At 55.9% G+C, this 15,000-nt stretch overlaps 1 protein-coding gene across 2 annotated transcripts in view; it reads left to right on the top strand.

Moving 5' to 3' along the window:
* Positions 1 to 15,000, top strand: part of LOC147032819 (uncharacterized) — a 106,035-nt gene that overhangs the window by 19,864 nt on the left and 71,171 nt on the right. The gene's annotated exons all lie outside the window — the stretch shown is intronic.

The following is a 15,000-nucleotide window of genomic DNA, read 5'->3' as shown; positions in this document are numbered from 1 at the left end:
TGGCACCGACGCGAGCACCCCCTCGTCTGACTCTCTTCAGCTTCTCCAGCCACTGCAGGCTTCGGGCTCCAGACTTCCACACTCGTCCCCTCCGTTCCGACTCCTCCTCGTTCTCGTTCTCCTTTTCGTTCTCGTTCTCCTTCTCCTTTCTGACTGACGAACACCGTCCTTTTATCCCCCCGTAACTTCGCCTTTGACCCCCTCCCTTTGACCTTTCACCTCGCTCCCCATTGGCCCGAGAAAAAGTGGGCGTGAAGGCTTTTTGATCCACAAATTTGCATATATCGATCGCCCTGGGGGCGGGGCCAATTCGCCCCTCGCTCACCGATTGGACGGCAAAAAGTGGGCGTGTGTCGTTTTTGATCCGTTTTTGAAGCACAAAATCCGTGATTTTGTACACGCTGTTCGACGCGCGCTCTGCACGAATCCAACACCGGTACCCACAGCGGGGCAAGAACGGTGGCGATGCTACGGTTGCGAGGTGTGACGTGAAGGTCGTGGCGGTTGTGGTGAAGCGGTGGTTGTGGTCGGTGGTTGATGTTGTGGTTGTGATCATGGCGGTTGGTCCAAAATAAAGATAGTAAAAGAAAAACGGCTATCCTGAAGAGTCGCAGCACGTATAAATGACATGTATTCCCACTAGACAACGGGTTTGGGCCTAACTACACATGCACTTACCGAGATACCTCACCTAAGGGACCTGAATGGTGGTTTGCGAATCTGGTAACCACAACACTACCCCCTCCCCTTTTTACAGACTCGTCCCGAGTCGTCAAATTTTCGTGTGCCATCATGTGTAGTTTTCCCCTAGTACATTTTACCTGCGGATCCCTGAGTGCGACATTCATGGTATTCGTGTCCCCAAAATAAATAACCTGAGGGCTGCGTAACTATCTAAACAAACTCACTCACACGGACGACTTAAATAAAATTGCCGGCGCTAGACAGACATGCCGGGGGCGCACTCATATGTACAGTACATCTTAACCTTAACTTACAAATTTTACACTAAACCATGGCCCAGGATCATTGAACTCTGCAAAAAGAAAGCAGTTAGCAGGGAGCCAGGCTGCCCGCATGCAGTCTCTGGCTCAAACAATGCAGGTGACAGGGAACGTGGCTGGCTGCTCACACGCAGTCCAAGGCCTTCCCTTTTGAACTGAACTCAGTGAACCACAACGGTGCTTGGGCTGCACAACGCAGTCTCCGTGCCAGCTCAAGTGGCACACGCAATGAGCACAACGAATGGATGCATGAACGCAAACACGGTGCACGGGCCGCCACTGCAGGCCCGTGTTGTAGCTGCCAACAGGGCAGTTCTTGCAGCTTGCAAACTGTTGCCTTGCGGATCCTGGCGCACATGGAAATGAACAGGGGGGGAAAAGCAAAAATTGAACGGGGCTGGTGAACGTGGGCAGTGGGCATGGCATGGCAAAGGCAGCAGGCAAACACAGCCCGCAGAAGAAAGCCGCTGCAGGCAAACACAGCCGGCAGATGAACTGGCCGGCACAGGCCTTGCAGCACAGCAGCTGCAGACGATCCAGCCGGCACGGGCCTTGCAGCAAAACAACAGCTGCCGATGAAGTTGGCCGGCCTCTGCCTTGCAGCAACGCAGCCAGCAGATGAAGCTGGCCAGCCTTTGCCGTTCAGTGGAGGTTGGTGGAGGGAGTGCGGTGGTGCTGGCCACTTGGAAGGTGGGCTCGGACCTACCTACCTGTCTCCCTCCCAACCTATCGCCTTTGCCTGTCACTGTACATACCCACTCCCTTAATTTGTCAAACCCCAATTTAGCCCCAACTTATTTTTTTGTTGTTTTTATTTTTACTCCCCCACTATAAATCGTCCCCTAACCCCCTTTATCGTCCTTGTTCGGCTAACCTATTCTGTCATCTAGCCTACTCCCAACCCCTACGTTCCCTTCCCGGAGGGGAACAAGGGAGAGCTAACGTCCTGTGTCGAGGCCCAACGAAGCCTCAGAATGGCCTCCCCAGAGTTCGGCGATCTTAACCCAAAGTGGGTCCAGCGGCCCACAACGAGAGCGAGGGGATGGATGGTGCGGAGGGGTACATCTCCTAATCTACCCTAACCATTTAACTGTTAAACTACCCCGGGGCTTTCAACAAGCGCCTCTCGCTTAAACTATTGGTTCTAACAACCCAGATTCCCGTCGCCTGTGTTGGTGTCCTCACAATTTCGGGCCTCGCCCCCCAATTTTCTCTCCGTGCCCTCACACGGTCTCCTGGCTGGGACACGTGGCTCCCTTTGGCAGGCACGACCCTCTGCCGAATCTCCCGCTATGGCACCCCCGGGCACTACACTGCCTCCGAGCCTACCAGCTCCCTAACACCGGGGAGTGCCCCCCATGGCACCCCCCCTGAAGCGCACACGTGGCAGGCCGGCCTCCCGGGCCCCTTTCCGAGGGTCACCCGTGCCCACTGCACTGCCCACGCGGCTAATGGCGCCCCGGGCCCCCGCACCAAGCAGGCGCACCCGTGCCCACTACTCTATCCCGGCCCCCCATGGGCCCATGGCCTACCGCGGCCGACTAGCCTGGTGCCCGGGGTACCCACTCAGCGATACTCACCTTTCGCAGCCACGCTCCCAAGCCCGTCAACAGGGCTCCTGCACCCCTCCAAATGGGTCTCGAGCCTACATTCCCACCAACAGCAAAACGACCTCCATTTTTCAATTTGACTAACCCAGCTAACTCACTTTACTCTGACCCCGGGGTCCCTTGGGCAGGAGTCACTCCTCCCCCCAATCACTCATCGCACCATGCATTCCCCATTCGCTCCACTCACACAGACCCGCTGGCCTCACTCACTCACCATGTACTCACCAACTCTTCAACACACTCACCGCTGAACTCTGCCATTCTTCTAACTACATCCCCTAACTAACTCGTGCTCCCACGTCGTCCCTTAAACTACAGCACGTTCCTTTTAACCTACGTTGCTAAACTACGTCCCCTCTACACATTCACTGTCAGTCACTGTCTCCAAAATAATCCCATTTTATTTCCCAACCTAAATCTGGCTACAATCCCTCTAACTAATCCATTCCACGGACTCCATGAGGACTTACCCCTGCCCCATGAAGTCGGTCTAACTAAGCTAACCCTTCCCCCTAACTAGTTTCCATCCTGTGCCCAGGGTAAGGGGGTCTTTCACCCCTTGCCCAGGAATCCTGTACACCCGAAAGTGAGGCTTGCTTTTTTTTTTTTTTCATGCGCAGCACCTGCGCGGCAACTCAGAGCTCGCGCGCTTTGCACCTGCCCGTGACGTCATGCAGCTGCACGTGTTCCTCGTCCCTCCTTGGACGGGACCATCCGGCAGAGATACCCCTCCTGCCGGATTCCAACCACACGTGCAGCCATGACGTCACCGTGCGCAAAAAAAAAAAAACACAAGCCCCACGTCTCGAGGGGTTTCCCACGCGAACACATGTGCTTTGCCCGTTGGAGCTGAACACACACGATCGCGTGGAGAACCCGTCCGGTCCAAATCCATTTACCTGCCTAAACTTTGTCCGTCCGCGGGATCGGCAAATCCACCGCGTGCGTTTCCGGACCGGGACTTCACTCTCGCAAGCGAGCACGTGGTGGTCTCGTGCGTTGCACAGCACGAACCGCGTGCTCACTGCTGGGTGAACCCGGCACGGTCCTCGAAACAACTACAGCCGCTACTCGGCTTTCTCTCCTCTGTCGCCGTCTCCGTCTCCATTCCACACACGCATACCTGCGTGTTACGACGCACACAGTCCACACCATCACATTCACACGGGGAGACGCGGCTGCGTGCTCCCGCATGCCAACCGACATCTCCCTCTCATACCGCTCTCTCACACACACGGTCTCCCTTGCACACAGCGACCTTGCACACGGCCGTTCACTCACGCATGCGGGGACACTCACCCGCGGTGCCTCATCCACACACCGTGCCTCACTCACACACGCGGGGGCACTAACCCGCGGTGCCTCACTCACACTCCGTCCCTCATCCACACACGCGGGGGCACTCACCCGCGGTACCTCACTCATACACACGGCGACACTCACACACGCGGTCTCTTCCACACACGGTGCCTCACCCACACACGCGGGGGCACTAACCCGCGGTGCCTCACTCACACTCCGTGCCTCATCCACACACGGCGTGCTGGGAAGCACGTACTCCGGCACCATCGCCACCACACCACTCACACGTGGTGCCTCACTCATACTGGCCGTTTCACTCACACACACGGCCTCTTCCACACACGGTTCCTCATCCACACACGGTGCCTCATCCAAACACGGCGTGCTGGGAAGCACGCACTCCAGCACCATCGCCACCACACCACTCACACACGGGGTCGCTTCCACACACGGGGACGCACTCACGCCTTGCACCACACACACAGGGACAACTACACTGGGGATTCGTGTCCCCACAAGGGTCTCCGGGGCCTCTATACCCCCCAAGCTCTCCGTGCACCTGTCCACAGCACTCGTCCCCTCAACCTCGCAAAACACGACCGAACTCACCTGGTCGTGACTCGCCTCAAGGGGGCATACTCCCTCCCCTCGTTCCTGGAGGAGGCCATCCAGGTGCTCGCACTGGGTCCCGACACGCTCCGCGAGCTCACCCCCATTATCCTCCACTACCTCCGTGTGTGTGTGTGCGTCACTTACCCCGTCTTCATCGTGTTTATTGGTCTCTGCTTCTTTCTGGCGTCTTTCCCTTATCTTTATGTAGGTCAACCTTGCTTTCTCTTTAAGTCGCTCCCGTCCTTCCCTGTTTTTCACTCCTTGCTCTTTCACGATCTCCGCGTACCTCATCCTTGCTCTCCGTATTAATTGTTCTTTTCTCTCCCTCGCAATTACTTTCACCTCGTCTCTTGTCTCCCGAATTACTTTTTCCTTACCCGCCTCCACCGCGGGCCTGTCAGCCGTTGCACCCCCTTCCAGCTCGTTTGTTCCGACACGTGGAGTCGCCATTTTAAGTTCCCTGCTCACGGCCTTCATGCCCGCCTGCAGGCATCGGCCCATGTTCTGCGTCTCACCCCGTAGCTTTCTCATTTCTTCCTTCATGTTTGTTTCCATTTTAGTTTTCATGCGTTTTATTTCGTTTGTGAATGTATCCATCTTTTCGTTTATTTGTTTGTTCATGTCTTTCATTTCGTTTTTTATATCATTTGTCATTGCCGCATTCATTTGTGCCAGCATGGTGAATAGCTGGGCCATGTCGGATGCACTCAGCTGAGCCGTTTCGGCAAGGGTTGGGGAAGGGTCTTGGTGGAGAGGGGGGGGGGAGGTGTCATACACCGCGGCCGCTGCCGCACCCACCTCGGGCCCTGGGTTCAGTTGGGCGAGTCCGTGTTCCTGCACAATCAACATTTCCTGCTCGGGGATTCCATCCTGGACCATGGACTCTACATTATTACACATATACATTTCTAATACCCCCGGCTCCCGCTCGCCTTGAGAAGCCATCTTGCTTCTCGTGAAGGGTTAATTTGCTCGCTCGTAATTTGGAGGGAATCGGGGGTCGCTTCTCTCACCCCTGGACCGATTCCCGTAAATTTAGCCGGAGACAGGAGAGCCCGTTTTCCTGTTCTCCGATACCAGTGCCGCGAGGAGGGCGATGAATTTGTATCGCACGACCTGACACCAGTGTTGCGGATTCCGCGCCCGCCGGCGTGCTGACGGCCACGTAACTCGAATCGCGGCACGTCGCCCACCGGACGGACAATCCAGTCGTGACCCTCTCGGACTAACGCCGGGAACCAGTCACGGGTGGACCTTTCGGTCTCACCGCGATCGAGCCAATCAGCCCCCGCGTGGGATAGGGTTGCTCGCCAAATTCGACCTACCTAAGTACCCACGCGGAGGGTAGACCGGGCGATCGCACCTCGCCGCAGGTCGACTTCGGACACGGGCCACTTAAGCGACCCGTTCCGTACTATCAGAATAACCGAGCGGTGTTATCGTCGACCTCGACGGTTCGATTAATTATCGGGCGTATTCAGCCCACTACCAACCCTTTACGTGAAGCAAGATGAGGATTCAATGGGAGAAAAAGACGAAGCGAAGCGGGAGAACAGTTCAACAATAAAGCACATTTATTCGCGGCACACGGGAAGCACACAAATACAATTCCACCAAATGCACACAAAAAAAAGAAAACACAATTCCATTTACACAAAAAGCAAACATAAAAGCGAAAACAATGCAGAGCTAATACCGACTACCGAGCACACGGCAACACTTATACAATTCTACTTCACAGACGGCGCCGACAACACATACCCAAAACCAAGGAAAAGAAATACCCTCAAGAATGAGGCGGGCCTGAGGCCGAGACCGGGTCGGGCCGACCCGTCTGGTGATGAGACGCGGAGCGGCGATGGCCCCGCAACCCGCGGGCCTCGTGGACGGTGTCTGGTAGGGGGTGGGAACGGGGCCCCCTTGGTCGCACTATCTCAGCGCGGGGGGAAACAGGAGGGGGTTGCTGATGCTCGGGGTATAGAGGATCTTTATTATCCCTGGTGTGCGTCTCCACCTCGGCCAGGTCGCGCTGCCGGCCTCCCTCGGGCGTGCAGCTCCTGGCACCGACGCGAGCACCCCCTCGTTTGACTCTCTTCAGCTTCTCCAGCCACTGCAGGCTTCGGGCTCCAGACTTCCACACTCGTCCCCTCCGTTCCGACTCCTCCTCGTTCTCGTACTCCTTTTCGTTCTCGTTCTCCTTCTCCTTTCTGACTGACGAACACCGTCCTTTTATCCCCCCGTAACTTCGCCTTTGACCCCCTCCCTTTGACCTTTCACCTCGCTCCCCATTGGCCCGAGAAAAAGTGGGCGTGAAGGCTTTTTGATCCACAAATTTGCATATATCGATCGCCCTGGGGGCGGGGCCAATTCGCCCCTCGCTCACCGATTGGACGGCAAAAAGTGGGCGTGTGTCGTTTTTGATCCGTTTTTGAAGCACAAAATCCGTGATTTTGTACACGCTGTTCGACGCGCGCTCTGCACGAATCCAACACCGGTACCCACAGCGGGGCAAGAACGGTGGCGATGCTACGGTTGCGAGGTGTGACGTGAAGGTCGTGGCGGTTGTGGTGAAGCGGTGGTTGTGGTCGGTGGTTGATGTTGTGGTTGTGATCATGGCGGTTGGTCCAAAATAAAGATAGTAAAGAAAAACGGCTATCCTGAAGAGTCGCAGCACGTATAAATGACATGTATTCCCACTAGACAACGGGTTTGGGCCTAACTACACATGCACTTACCGAGATACCTCACCTAAGGGACCTGAATGGTGGTTTGCGAATCTGGTAACCACAACAATATATATGTATGTATATATATATATGTATATATATATATATATATATATATATATATATATATATATATATATATATATATATTGTTGTGGTTACCAGATTCGCAAACCACCATTCAGGTCCCTTAGGTGAGGTATCTCGGTAAGTGCATGTGTAGTTAGGCCCAAACCCGTTGTCTAGTGGGAATACATGTCATTTATACGTGCTGCGACTCTTCAGGATAGCCGTTTTTCTTTTACTATCTTTATTTTGGACCAATCGCCACCATCACAACCACAACAACAACCACCAACCACAACGCCGCTTCACCACAACCGCCATGACCTTTACCGTCACAACTCGCCACCATCGCGTCACCGTCATCTCGCGCCACTCATGGGCACCGGTGTTGGACTCGTGCAGGGCGCACGTTGAACAGCGTGTACAAAATCACGGATTTTCTGCTTCAAAAACGGATCCAAAACGACACACGCCCACTTTTTGCCGTCCAATCGGTGAGCGAGGGGCGAATTGGCCCCGCCCCCAGGGCGATCGATATATGCAAATTTGTGGATCAAAAAGCCTTCACGCCCACTTTTTCTCGGGCCAATGGGGAGCGAGTTGAAAGGTCAAAGGGAGGGGGTCAAAGGCGAAGTTACGGGGGGATAAAAGGACGGTGTTCGTCAGTCAAAGGAGTCGTAAAAGTCGGAACGAGGGAGTCAGCAAAACAGGAACGAGAGAGTAGTAAAGGTCGGAACGAGGCGAAGGAGTCAGAACAGAGAGTCAAGACTTCGCGGGCGGTGGAGCTGCTCGTCGTGTGCGTTGAAGTCGGAACGGAGGGGACGAGCTGTGGAGAGGCGGCGAGTCGGACGAAGGGTGCTCGCGTCGTGCAAGGAGCTGCGCGCCCGAGGGAGGCCGGCAGCGCGACCTGGCCGAGGTGGAGACGCTCGTCGCACATAATAAAGATCCTCTATGCCCCGAGCATCAGCAACCCCCTCCTGTTTCCCCCCCGCGCTGAGATAGTGCGACCAAGGGGGCCCCGTTCCCACCCCCTGCCAGGCACTGTCCACGAGGCCCGCGGGTTGCGGGGCCATCGCCGCTCCGCGTCTCATCACCAGACGGGTAGGCCCGACCAGGTCTCGGCCCCAGGCCTACCTCATTCTTGAGGGTATTTCTTTTCCTTGGTTTTGGGTATGTGTTGTCGGCGCCGTCTGTGAAGTAGAATTGTATAAGTGTTGCCGTGTGCTCGGTAGTCGGAATTAGCTCTGCACTGTGTTTTCACTTTTATGTTTGCTTTTGTGTAAATGGAATTGTGTTTTCTTTTTTTGTGCATTTGGTGGAATTGTATTTGTGTGCTTCCCGTGTGCCGAGAATAAATGTGCTTTATTGTTGAACTGTTCTCCCGCTTCGCTTCGTCTTTTCCCCCATTGAACCCCCATCTTGCTTCACGTAAAGGGTTGGTAGTGGGCTGAATACGCCCGATAATTAATCGAACCGTCGAGGTCGACGATAACACCGCTCGGTTATTCTGATAGTACGGAACGGGTCGCTTAAGTGGCCCGTGTCCGAAGTCGACCTGCGGCGAGGTGCGATCGCCCGGTCTACCCTCCGCGTGGGTACTTAGGTAGTTCGAATTTGGCGAGCAACCCTATCCCACGCGGGGGCTGATTGGCTCGATCGCGGTGAGACCGAAAGGTCCACCCGTGACTGGTTCCCGGCGTTAGTCCGAGAGGGTCACGACTGGATTGTCCGTCCGGTGGGCGACGTGCCGCGATTCGAGTTACGTGGCCGTCGCACGCCGGCGGGCGCGAAGACCGCAACACTGGTGTCAGGAGTGGGATACAAATCCATCGCCCTCCTCTCGGCACTGGTATCGGAGAACAGGAAAACGGGCTCTCCTGTCTCCAGCGAAATTCACGGGAATCGGTCCAGGGGTGAGAGAAGCGACCCCCGATTCCCTCCAAATTACGAGCGAGCAAATTAACCCTTCACGAGAAGCAAGATGGCGTCTCAAGGCGAGCGGGAGCCGGGGGTATTAGAAATGTATATGTGTAATAATGTAGAGTCCATGGTCCAGGATGGAATCCCCGAGCAGGAAATGTTGATTGTGCAGGAACACGGACTCGCCCAACTAAACCCAGAGCCCGAAATGGGTGCGGCAGCGGCCGCAGTGTATGACACCTCCCCCCCCCCTCTCCACCAAAACCCTTGCTGAAACGGCTCAGCTGAGTGCACCCGACGTGGCCCAGCTATGCGCCATGCTGGCGGCAATGACAAATGAAATAAACAACGAAATGAAAGACATGAACAAGCAAATGAATGAAGTGAAAACGACGATGGATGCGAATACACAACAAATAAACGAAAAGATGGATACAAAAATGAACGGAATGGAAACAAACATGAAAGAGCTGCGGGGTGAGACGCAGAACATGGGCCAATGCCTGCAGGCGGGCATGAAGGCAGTGAGCAGGGAGCTTAAAATGGCGACTCCACGTGTGGGAGCAAACGAGCTGGGTGGGGGTGCAACGGCTGACAGGCCCGCGGTGGAGGCGGGTGAAAAAATAATTCGTGGAACGTGTTGGGCGAGGGTCGTGACGATGACCGAAAGGGAAAAATTAAATGGGGAGACCAAAACGTGTGAGACGAGACACGAGGTGACGACAACAGAAATAATAGTTGAGACAAGGGAGGTAAAGGGTGAAGAGTTGGCAGAGACACGGGAGACAGAAAAAATAGAGGGAAGACTACACGATGAAGACGGGGTAAGTGACGCGCACGCACACACGGAGGTAGTGGAGGACAATGGGGTTGAGCTCGCGGAGCGTGTAGGGACCCGGTGCGAGCACCTGGATGGCCTCCTCCAGGAACGAGGGGAGGGAGTATGCCCCCTTGAGGCGAGTCACGACCAGGTGAGTTCGGTCGTGCTTTGCGAGGTTGAGGGGACGAGTGCTGTGGACGGGTGCACGGAGAGCTTGGGGGGTGTAGAGGCCCCGGAGACCCTTGTGGGGACACAAATCCCCAGTGTGGTTGTCCCTGTGTGTGTGGTGCAAGGTGTGAGTGCGGCACCGTGTGTGGAAGCGACCCCGTGTGTGAGTGGTGTGGTGGCGATGGTGCTGGAGTGCGTGCTTCCCAGCACGCCGTGTTTGGATGAGGCACCGTGTGTGGATGAGGAACCGTGTGTGGAAGAGGCCGTGTGTGTGAGTGAAACGGCCAGTATGAGTGAGGAACCGCGGGTGAGTGCCCCCGCGTGTGTGGATGAGGCACCGCGGTTAAGTGCCCCCGCGTGTATGAGTGAGGAACGGTGTGTGGATGAGGCACCGCGGTTGAGTGCCCCCGCGTGTATGAGTAAGGGACGTTGTGTGGAAGAGACCGCGTGTGTGAGTGTCGCCGTGTGTATGAGTGAGGTACCGCGGGTGAGTGCCCCCGCGTGTATGAGTGAGGCACGGTGTGTGGATGAGGCACAGCGGTTGAGTGCCCTCGCGTGTGTGGGCGAGGCACCGCGGGTGAGTGCCCCCGCGCGAGTGAATGGAGCACCACGTGTGAGTAGTATGGTTTGTGTGAGTAGTGAGGCACGCGTGAGTGAACGGCCGTGTGCAAGGTCGCTGTGTGCCAGGGAGACCGTGTGTGTGAGAGAGCGGTATGAGAGGGAGATGTCGGTTGGCATGCGGGAGCACGCAGCCGCGTCTCCCCGTGTGAATGTGATGGTGTGGACTGTGTGCGTCGTGACACGCAGGTATGCGTGTGTGGAATGGCGACGACGACGGCGACAGAGGAGAGAAAGCCGAGTAGCGGCTGTGGTTGTTTCGAGGACCGTGCCGGGTTCACCCAGCAGTGAGCACGCGGTTCGTGCTGTGCAACGCACGAGACCACCACGTGCTCGCTTGCGAGAGTGAAGTCCCGGTCCGGAAACGCACGCGGTGGATTTGCCGATCCCGCGGACGGACAAAGTTTAGGCAGGTAAATGGATTTGGACCGGACGGGTTCTCCACGCGATCGTGTGTGTTAAGCTCCAACGGGCAAAGCACATGTGTTCGCGTGGGGAACCCCTCGAGACGTGTGGCTTGTTTTTTTTTTTTTATGCGCACGGTGACGCCATGGCTGCACGTGGGGTTGGAATCCGGCAGGAGGGGTATCTCTGCCGGATGGTCCCGTCCAAGGAGGGACGAGGAACACGTGCAGCTGCATGACGTCACGGGCAGGTGCAAAGTGCGCGAGCTCTGAGTTGCCGCGCAGGTGCTGGGCATGAAAAAAAAAAAGGGAAAAACAAGCCTCACTTTCGGGTGTACAGGATTCCTGGGTAAGGGGTGGAAGACCCCCTTACCTGGGCACAGGATGAAAACTAGTTAGGGGGAAGGGTTAGCTGAGCTAGACCGACTTCATGGGGCAGGGGTAAGTCCTCATGGAGTCCGTGGAATGGATTAGTTAGAGGGATTGTAGCCAGATTTAGGTTGGGAAATAAAATGATTTATTTGAGACAGAGACAGACTGTGAATGTGTAGCGGGGACGTAGTTTAGCTACGTAGTGTTAAATGGAACGTGCTGTAGTATAAGGGACGACGTGGGAGCACGAGTTAGTTAGGGGAGGTAGTTAGAAGGATGGCAGAGTTCAGTGGTGTGTGTGTTGAAGAGTTGGTGAGTTGTGAGGTGAGTACTTGTTGAGTGAGTGAGGCCAGCGGGTCTGTGTGAGTGGAGTGAATGGGGAATGCATGGTGCGATGAGTGATTGGGGGGAGGAGTGACTCCCGCCCAAGGGACCCCGGGGTCAGTGTAGAGTGAGTTAGCTGGGTTAGTCAAATTGAAAAATGGAGGTCGTTTTGCTGTTGGTGGGAATGTAGGCTCGAAACCCATTTGGAGGGGTGCAGGAGCCCTGTTGACGGGCTTGGGAGCGTGGCTGCGAAAGGTGAGTATCGCTGAGTGGGTACCCCGGGCACCAGGCTAGTCGGCCGCGGTAGGCCAAGGGCCCATGGGGGGCCGGGATAGAGTAGTGGGCACGGGTGCGCCTGCTTGGTGTGGGGGCCCGGGGCGCCATTAGCCGCGTGGGCAGTGTTGTGGGCATGGGTGACCCTCGGAAAGGGGCCCGGGAGGCCGGCCTGCCACGTGTGCGTTTCAGGGGAGGTGCCATGGGGGGCACTCCCCGGTGTTAGGGAGCTGGTAGGCTCGGAGGCAGTGTAGTGCCCGGGGGTGCCATAGCGGGAGATTCGGCAGAGGGTCGTGCCTGCCAAAGGGAGCCACGTGTCCCAGCCAGGAGACCGTGTGAGGGCACGGAGAGAAAATTTGGGGGCGAGGCCCGAAATTGTAAGGACACCAACACAGGCGACGGGAATCTGGGTTTATAGAACCAATAGTTTAAGCGAGAGGCGCTTGTTGAAAGCCCCGGGGTAGTTTAACAGTTAAATGGTTAGGGTAGATTAGGAGATGTACCCCTCCGCACCATCCATCCCCTCGCTGTCGTTGTGGGCCGCTGGACCCACTTTGGGTTAGATCGCCGAACTCTGGGGAGGCCATTCTGAGGCTTCGTTGGGCCTCGGCACAGGACGTTAGCTCTCCCTTGTTCCCCTCCGGGAAGGGAACGTCGGGGTTGGGAGTAGGCGAGGTGACAGGATAGGTTAGCTGAACAAGGACGATAAAGGGGGTTAGGGGACGATTTATAGTGGGGGAGTAAAAATAAAAACAACAAAAAAATAACTTGGGGCTAAATTGGGGTTTGACAAATTAAGGGAGTGGGTATGTACAGTGACAGGCAAAGGCGATAGGTTGGGAGGGAGACAGGTAGGTAGGTCCGAGCCCGCCTTCCAAGTGGCCAGCACCACCGCACTCCCTCCACCAACCTCCATTGAACGGCAAAGGCTGGCCAACTTCATCGGCTGGCCGTGTTTTGCTTCAAGGCGGAGGCCGGCCAACTTCATCGGCAGCTGTGTTCTGCAAGGCCTGTGCCGGCCAGTTTGTCTGCCGGCTGTGTTTGCCTGCAGCGGCCTTCTTCTGCGGGCTGTGTTTGCCTGCTCACCTTTGCCATGCCATGCCCACTGCCCATGTTCACAAGCCCCGTTCAATTTTTGCTTTGCCCCCCCCTGTTCATTTCCATGTGCGCCAGGATCTGAAAGCAACAGTTTGCAAGCTGCAAGAACTGCCCTGTTGGCAGCTACAACACGGGCCTGCAGTGGCGGCCCGTGCACCGTGTTTGTGTTCATGCATCCATTCGTTGTGCTCATTGCGTGTGCCACTTGAGCTGGCACGGAGACTGCGTTGTGCAGCCCAAGCACCGTTGTGGTTCACTGAGTTCAGTTCAAAAAGGAAGGCCTTGGACTGCGTGTGAGCAGCCAGCCACGTTCCCTGTCACCTGCATTGTTTGAGTCAGAGACTGCATGTGGGCAGCCTGGCTCCCTGCTAACTGCTTTTCTTTGCAGAGTTCAATGATCCTGGGCCATGGTTTAGTGTAAGATTTGTAAGTTAAGGTTAAGATGTACTGTACATATGAGTGCGCCCCCGGCATGTATGTCTTAGCGCCGGCAATTTTATTTAAGTCGTCCGTGTGAGTGAGTTTGTTTAGGTAGTTACGCAGCCCTCAGGTTATTTATTTTGGGGACACGAATACCATGAATGTCGCACTCAGGGATCCGTAGGTAAAGTGTACTAGGGGAAAACTACACATGATGGCACACGAAAATTTGACGACTCGGGACGAGTCTGTAAAAAGGGAAGGGGGTAGTGTTGTGGTTACCAGATTCGCAAACCACCATTCAGGTCCCTTAGGTGAGGTATCTCGGTAAGTGCATGTGTAGTTAGGCCCAAACCCGTTGTCTAGTGGGAATACATGTCATTTATACGTGCTGCGACTCTTCAGGATAGCCGTTTTTCTTTTACTATCTTTATTTTGGACCAATCGCCACCATCACAACCACAACAACAACGACCAACCACAACGCCGCTTCACCACAACCGCCATGACCTTTACCGTCACAACTCGCCACCATCGCATCACCGTCATCTCGCGCCACTCATGGGCACCGATGCTGGACTCGTGTAGGGCGCACGTTGAACAGCGTGTACAAAATCACGGATTTTCTGCTTCAAAAACGGATCCAAAACGACACACGCCCACTTTTTGCCGTCCAATCGGTGAGCGAGGGGCGGGTGGCCCCGCCCCCAGGGCGATCGATATATGCAAATTTGTGGATCAAAAAGCCTTCACGCCCACTTTTTCTCGGGCCAATGGGGAGCGAGTTGAAAGGTCAAAGGGAGGGGGTCAAAGGCGAAGTTACGGGGGGATAAAAGGACGGTGTTCGTCAGTCAAAGGAGTCGTAAAAGTCGGAACGAGGGAGTCAGCAAAACAGGAACGAGAGAGTAGTAAAGGTCGGAACGAGGCGAAGGAGTCAGAACAGAGAGTCAAGACTTCGCGGGCGGTGGAGCTGCTCGTCGTGTGCGTTGAAGTCGGAACGGAGGGGACGAGCTGTGGAGAGGCGGCGAGTCGGACGAAGGGTGCTCGCGTCGTGCAAGGAGCTGCGCGCCCGAGGGAGGCCGGCAGCGCGACCTGGCCGAGGTGGAGACGCTCGTCGCACATAATAAAGATCCTCTATGCCCCGAGCATCAGCAACCCCCCTCCTGTTTCCCCCCGCGCTGAGATAGTGCGACCAAGGGGGCCCCGTTCCCACCCCCTGCCAGGCACTGTCCACGAGGCCCGCGGGTTGCGGGGCCATCGCCG

This window comes from Eptatretus burgeri, chromosome 2 (assembly GCF_056783735.1).
Source record: "Eptatretus burgeri isolate ZD-2024b chromosome 2, Ebu_testis_v1, whole genome shotgun sequence".
NCBI classification, from domain to species: Eukaryota; Metazoa; Chordata; class Myxini; order Myxiniformes; family Myxinidae; genus Eptatretus; species Eptatretus burgeri.
Note: the sequence above shows the minus strand (reverse complement) of the source record. Positions and strands in the feature narration are given on the sequence as shown.